Source organism: Sus scrofa, chromosome Y (assembly GCF_000003025.6).
Source record: "Sus scrofa isolate TJ Tabasco breed Duroc chromosome Y, Sscrofa11.1, whole genome shotgun sequence".
NCBI classification, from domain to species: domain Eukaryota; kingdom Metazoa; phylum Chordata; class Mammalia; order Artiodactyla; family Suidae; genus Sus; species Sus scrofa.
Window position 1 is genome coordinate 21,979,641 of NC_010462.3, and position 7,203 is coordinate 21,986,843.

Here is a 7,203-nt window from a genome sequence, read left to right on the forward strand (position 1 = left end):
GGTGGGATCCCCTCATCTGTCCAACTAATACCTGCTCTCACAAGGGCACAATTATGTTTCCTTCAACTGTTACTCAAGCTCAATCAGCAGGTAAGACTTTAGCCAAGTGACATAACACTCCTGGGCTACATTAATCGAAATTTAAAGGCTCCCTTGTGTTGGGAATGTTTAAACTGTCAAGGGATAACCAGCCTAAGAACACTGGGGAGTACAGCTGAGTGGACAAGTCAGAATGAAATTTCCTTTAAAGAGAAGGAACAGACTAATCCAGCTGAACAGCGATAAAACAGGGCTGTTTTGTGTGAAGCTTTTCAATTTTCATTTATGACTTTATGAATACTGCTTTCCACATTTTTTTAAGAGACCACAAATATTTTCTTATGTTTTTCCACTCCTTATCAGAATAGGTTAAGTTGTTTTTTTATTGCCACCAATATATTGCTATATTTTCTATTGCACAGCATGGTGAGCCAGGTACACAGACATGTTTATATTATTTTCTCATATTATCTTGCTCCATCACAAGTAAGGAGACATAGTTCCCAGGGCTACACAGCAGGATCTCACTGCTTATCCATTCCGAAGGCAAGAGACTGCCTCAATGAACTCCAAGCTCCCACTCAATCCCACTCTGTCCCAGTCCCCCTCCCCCTGGAAACCACAAGTCTATTCTCAAAATCCATGTTTTTCTCTTCTGTGGAAAGCTTCACTTGTGCTCTAAAATAGACACCAGATATAAGGGTTATCATGTGGTGTTTGTCTTTCTCTTTCTGACTTCCTTCTCTCAGCATGAGAGTCTCTAGGTTTATGTTTTATTCACTGTCTCCACAAAATTGCTATTTCTTGCATTTCCAGAAGTGTAACTGAGTCACTGAAAATGATATATAGTTCCATATGAGATCAGTGGTCTCTAGATATGGGAACATGCAGCAAGAGGGAATATTTTCCTGGACCATAATAGACGAGGAAGATGGGTGGTCCAGAGACTTTTGGCTACTCCTAGTATGGCTTTGTCCAGGACTAGCACATTGAGTGGCCTATCTGTGACATCATTGCCAGACCTAGCAATGTTCATTGCTGGCACTGTGAGATGAAATGGTCATGAAATGCCTCCCCAAACTATGGTCAAATGTACGACCATGGGGGAGTATGGCCAACTGTGACCTCAAGTTAGCACTTGCCTAGAGGCTCTCCGTGCAGGAAAACTTGAGGCACAGCAGCTGTTGACCTGCAGCACCGGCTGAGCAGAGCTCAGGGAGGTGAGCAGCGGTGAGGCACAGGCCTTCAGACCGATTTCAGGTGAGGATCTCTATGGGCCCAAATTCTTGCATCTTCTCTCATCTAGAAATACAGAGATCATTGACCATGGCAACTGCATGGGCCAATAGGGAGAAAAGGCAGAATGGAGTAGCTGTGGGTCAGACATCCATGGAAGACTAGGAAATCTTATGGAAGTAATTTTAGGCAATCCCTTGTATTGCCAAGAACTTAGGGTTTATGTGCCCTGTCAGACGTGATGACACCAGCTGTTCTCAAAGCAGCATCAGCTGGCAGCGACAACCTTATATTTTCAAGGTCTTCTCTTATACCAACAGAAAGGAGACAACATGTATTATGACCAATAGTTCCTGTGATTTACGTGTTAATACCACATCACGTGTTAAAACCTACTCAGATGAAACTACACTCCTCCTTCAACAATACTGGTATCAACCCATGTTTAATCTTATTTTTCCTTGCTTCCCATCCTCTATGGTAGCATATACCATGTCCATCCACAAGTACTCCTCACCCCAGGCCAGCAGGAAGCAGAGAGAGAAGAGTAGACATTCATCCCTATCCCATATAATGGAAGGCTTGAATGAGAGGATCCCAGGAGGATGGAGACAGACTGCCATACACCCCAACTATTGCTGCTCACCTGAGAGACTTGCTGTGGACACCCCTCCCAGAATGTGGAAGTGCAAGTTGGGCAGCAAGAAACGAGGACCTGTGGGAAGCAACTGCCTGCACAGACTAACTGCCTACAAGGATTAACTGTGCTCTGTCATGGGACTTGAGTCCCTACACCTCCCTTGACCTTCCCTTTCTTCTCCATTTTCCCTGCCGCAAGGTCCCACTGTGGACTCCAACCACAGACTCCCACCACAGATGCTTTATAAGCCTAACACCTCCTTGCAGTCAAGGCTGATGCCATCGTGGGCTCTGCCCAGCCCCCTCAGAGACCCTAATAAATCCCTCTTGTGTACTATTTGGTCTTATGCCTTCCTCCCTCAACAACCTAACGGAAAATGTTTGGAATATTGTTTAACACACAGACTACTTGCGTAGGATACACAGAAAACTCGATATAATAAAATCAGTGATACCAGATCACAGTCAGTTTTTAACAATGTGAAAACATTATGGTATAAGGTTTAAAGTATTCAGTTCAATGGCATACATAATCTTCAGAATGTGGTACACCCATCAATTCCTCAGTTCTCATTGTATCAATCCGCAATGAAATCTCATAACCTTTGGATGGTACTTCCCCACATTTCCTCTCCTAACACAAGCAACCATCAATCTTTTTTTGTCTCTATGGCTATAGATATTTTGCCTGGTGCCCAGGGCCCTTCCATGTCTTGGTTAGTGACAAAGGTCATGGTTTGTTTTGTTTTGTTTTGTTTTTGATTGTGTATTTGTTTCTTTTTTCTTTTCTTTTTGTCTTTTTATTTTTTGGACTTTACGTGGGGCATGCAGAAGTTCCCAGGCCAGGGATTGAACCCATAGCACAGCAGAGATCAGAACACTTTTGTAACAAGCTAGCCACCATAGAACACTGGCTATGTTTTTCTGAATATAAATACTGCACAGATTCTAGTTATCCACTCTCAAGAGCTGCATAACTTTTGTTTCACTTTGCCGTTGTTTTTTTTTTTTTTCTTCCATTTACAATGCCTTACATAACAGGCACAAGTGCTTACGTGCACAAGAGAGAACTTGCGTTTACTTCAGGGATGAAATGGATTTATATATTTATGTGTTTTTTTATTAAAAAGATTCCATTGGAATAGGATCTCATTTGCTGATCTCATTTTTTTTCTCTCTTTGGGTTACTGTTCAAGTACGGAGCTCATATTTTATATTAACTGGGCTAATTTCATAGAGAAGTAAACCCTGACTGAAGGTGATGCTCAGATTGCTAGGAGACTAGAGTCTTGTGATGTCACAGCTACTCAGGCTGGCAACCATTGTGATGGATTGGATAGTTTATCTGTGTAGGCTTACCAAAGCAGCATTTAAAACTGCAGAGTTCAAAAGCCATGCAGGTGAGAAAAGTAGCTGAAGAGAAATTTATCTGAGATGGCACATGCTCCTTCAGAAATTCAACATGTGTCTCCTAAAGATGCACCAACTGGTTCAGATTCCTCCACTACATCTCCATGGTGTGATAACTCAATCACTGGGGACTTGGACTTGAGGTCTCAGATTGAAGAAAAAGCTTTCCAGGCTTTGTCTGAGGGCTCCCTGATGAAAGAGCCATGCCACACATTGTGTGCCTCTGAACCAGATGGAGATAATGATTTTCCTCCTCTGCCCTTTCCCAGAAAACTTTGGGAAATTGTTGAAAGTGATCGATTTAAGTCCATTTGGTGGGATGAAAATGGAACCTCGATCGTGATTAATGAAGAACGCTTCAAGAAAGAAGTTCTGGAGAGAAAGGCTCCCTTCAGAATTTTTGAAACTGAGAGTATGAAAAGCTTAGTTCGACAGCTTAACCTTTATGGATTTACTAAATTGCGAAGGAATTTTCAAAGACCTGCCTCACTAGCCAACATTCTGGCAGAAGATAATGAAGTCTCTGCTTGGAACAAGGTATTATGAAATGTCCAGTTATTATTTACAGAGGGACATCTGCAAATATGTTCATACATATAGGGTCATAGTAGACCTTGAAGGTGGGATGAAGTACTGCTACGCTTTTAAATTGAAGGCCACTTGGTCATAAAATATTTGGGGTGATAGAGAAATTTCCTAGCCACCTGGAGCCTTCTCGATGAACCTCACCCAATACAAGCCCCTGAACCTCATACTGTTACTGTAAATGCACCAGGCATTTTTATTTAAGGACCATAATTGCCTGTTCCCACTACATAAATTTTTGAAAATGTTAGTAATAGATGAGTATTATTTCCTCACATTAACTCTGTGTGATGAAACAAGTCAGATTTTTATGGATTCTTTGTCCTCGTATCTTTGTTTAAAAGGTCACTAAATACCTTTCTCTTTTGGTTTTAGCTGCAGTTCTACCATAATCCAAATTTTAAACGGGGCTGTCCCCATCTGTTGGTGAGGATGAAAGAAGAGTCAGGATGAAAAATGCTTCTCCAGTATCGGCTTCTCTACTTCAAGGCTGCAGCAAGAAGCGCTCTAGAACAGGGGGTGATGTGGATAACCATAATTCTGATGTGGCTGCAGAAACTCGTGGAGAAGATGCATTTTCAACCTCTACAAACCTAAATGTGCCTTTAATAAGATGGCTTTCTATGAGCCAGAGAATTTCTAATATAACTACCCCAACTAGAAGCGGTCTTTCTTCTCCATCATCACCATCAGTCAGGCCACCAGGACAAATTGCCATGGCTCAACATGCTATTTTTAATCAGTTGACCACGTTTCACATGCACTCACAAAGCAGCTACTCTCCAGCAAGTGGCCACATCGTGAATTTCATTACAACTACCACTTCCATTTCTCAGTACCACCTTATTTCTAACTTCCCAAGTGGTTATTTTGGACTGAGGGTGGAGCCTTCTCCTTTGCCAACCAGATACCAGAATATATCACCAACTGAGGGCCCTCTGTCTAACCCGCAACCAGCAGCCCATCCATGGTTCCCAATGCCAATGGCCACTGACACATCTGCTGCCTCGCTTTCTAGGCCAAACCCTCAGTCCTCTTCCATATCTGAACATCACCCTAATTACCACTGACCTATCAAAGGACTATAGGTTATGCAGGAGAGTGAAGATGAACATTTATGCTGGCAAAGTCACCAAATTCCTGCAATTCTGTTAGTTCAGCAATAAACTTGTATGTTCATCTTCATAGCTTCAATTTCTTTACTTTTGACACAGTTAAGAGTAAAAGGATGCTGCATTTCTTTTTCTAAAATGATTTTCCCATCATAGTTGGTTTACTGTGTTGTATCACTTTCATACTGTGCCGTAAAGTGGCCCCGTCACAGACCCACCCACCCAAGACGCACACCCACACACATACATATCCTTTGTTTCACATTATGCTGCATCAAAAGTGACTAGAGATAGTTCCCATTGCTATACAGCATAACCTCATTGCATACCCGCTCCACATGCAATAGTTTGCATTTTAACCCCCGAATCCCAGTCCATCACAATCCTGCACCCTCCCCCTTGGCAACCAAAACCCTGTTGTCCAAATCCATGTGTGTCTTTCCTGTGGAAAGTTTCAGTTGTGCCATATATCACATTCCACACATAAGTGATGTCATATTGTGCTTGCCTTCCTCCTTCTGGCTTACTTCACTTAGTAGGAGAGTCTCCAGTTCCAGCCGTGTTGCTGCAAATGGCATTATTCTGTTCTTTTCTTATGGCTGAGTGGTGTTGCATTGTGTATATATACAACATCCCTTAATCCATTCTTTCCAATGGTCACTTAGGTTATTTCCATGTCTTTCCTCTTGTGAAGAGTGCTGTATTGGACATACATGCGTACATAAAGTTTTCATGGAAACTTTTTTTTCCCCAGGTGTATGCCCAAGAGTGGGATTGCTGCGTGACATGCTAGTTCTATATTTAGTTTTCTGAAGTGTTTCCATAGCGGTTGTAACAGTTTACATTCCTCCACAGTGTAAGAGAGTTTTCTTTTCTCCATACCCTCTCTAGCGTTTTCTCATGTGTGGACTTGTTAATGTCGGCCATTCTGTCCAGTGTGAAGTGATACCTCATAGTAGTGTAGATTTGCATTTCTCTAATAAACAGTGATGTTGAGAATTTCTTTATGTGCTTGTTGGCCCTCTGTATATTCTCTTTGGAGAATATCTATGCAGGTCTCTTTCCCATGTTTCCACTGAGTAATTGGCTATTTTGTTGTTGAGGTGTATAGGTTGTTTGCAGATTTTAGAGATTGAGCCCTTATTGGTTGCATCATCTGAAATAATTGTCTCCCATTGCAGGTTGTCCTTTTGTCGTTTTAATTGTTTTCAATGGCAGATTATTTTGCCGTTTTTTAATATTTGAAATGTTTGATAATTAGAGAGGAGCATTTGACATGTCCCCTAGCTGTAACTGTTTCAAAAAGGAAAATGGAACTAAGGAAATAGAGAATAGCTGCCAAGAGATTTCTGAAATAGTCCAAGTTGTATTGAATGGGGGTCTCAATTATGAGGGTGTGGAAAAAGGGGCAAATAAAAGTCAATTTGGAAAGGGAAAATACATAGTATTTACGTAGTGTTTTCTCAGGTGCATTATAGTCTATCTGTTACTTCAAATGGAAATTGGATATTAGTTGACAAGATTGTCTTCATTGCAAAGAAAAAATAAATCAATAAATTCCATTGAGTTCCCATGATGGCAAAGAGGTTAACACACCTAACTAGTGTCCATGAGGAAGCAGCTTCACCCTCTGCCCTCGCTCTGTGGTTTGAAGCCCCAGAGTTGCCCTGAGCTGTGATGTAAGTTAAAGATGTGGCTCAGTCCCAGCATTGCTATGGCAGTGTAAGGCAGCAGACAGAGCTCTGCTTTGACCCTGACTGGGATCGCCCATATGCCACAGATGTGGCCTTCAAAAGACAAAAAAAAAAAATAGATAAACAATTACTTAAAAAGTACATTTCACACTCCAAACGATAGCATATTTTATCTTATCCAGGAAGCATGACCATAATTTACACCATAAGTGCAACAACAATATCCACATGACATCATCAGATTGCATCACGGTCACCACAGGGTGGCATTTTATCAGTGAAACATCTACAAAAAAAAAGTAGTAGAAAAAAAAATGGGTGTGATTTTCTCTAAAATCCTCAAACTGTTCTAGGTTATTTTTGCCTTTATCTCCACCCCTTTATATGTCCCGATTCACACGTAGAGGTTGCTTTCTTCTTTTACACAAAGACAGGCTTAAATACAAATGCTGGTGTTTAACACCAAACCTCAGCCAGGTGAACAGGTC

The 7,203-nt window shown here is 41.5% G+C and overlaps 1 pseudogene; it reads left to right on the top strand.

Annotated features, from left to right (window-relative positions):
* Positions 3,349–4,979, top strand: LOC110257885 (annotated as a pseudogene).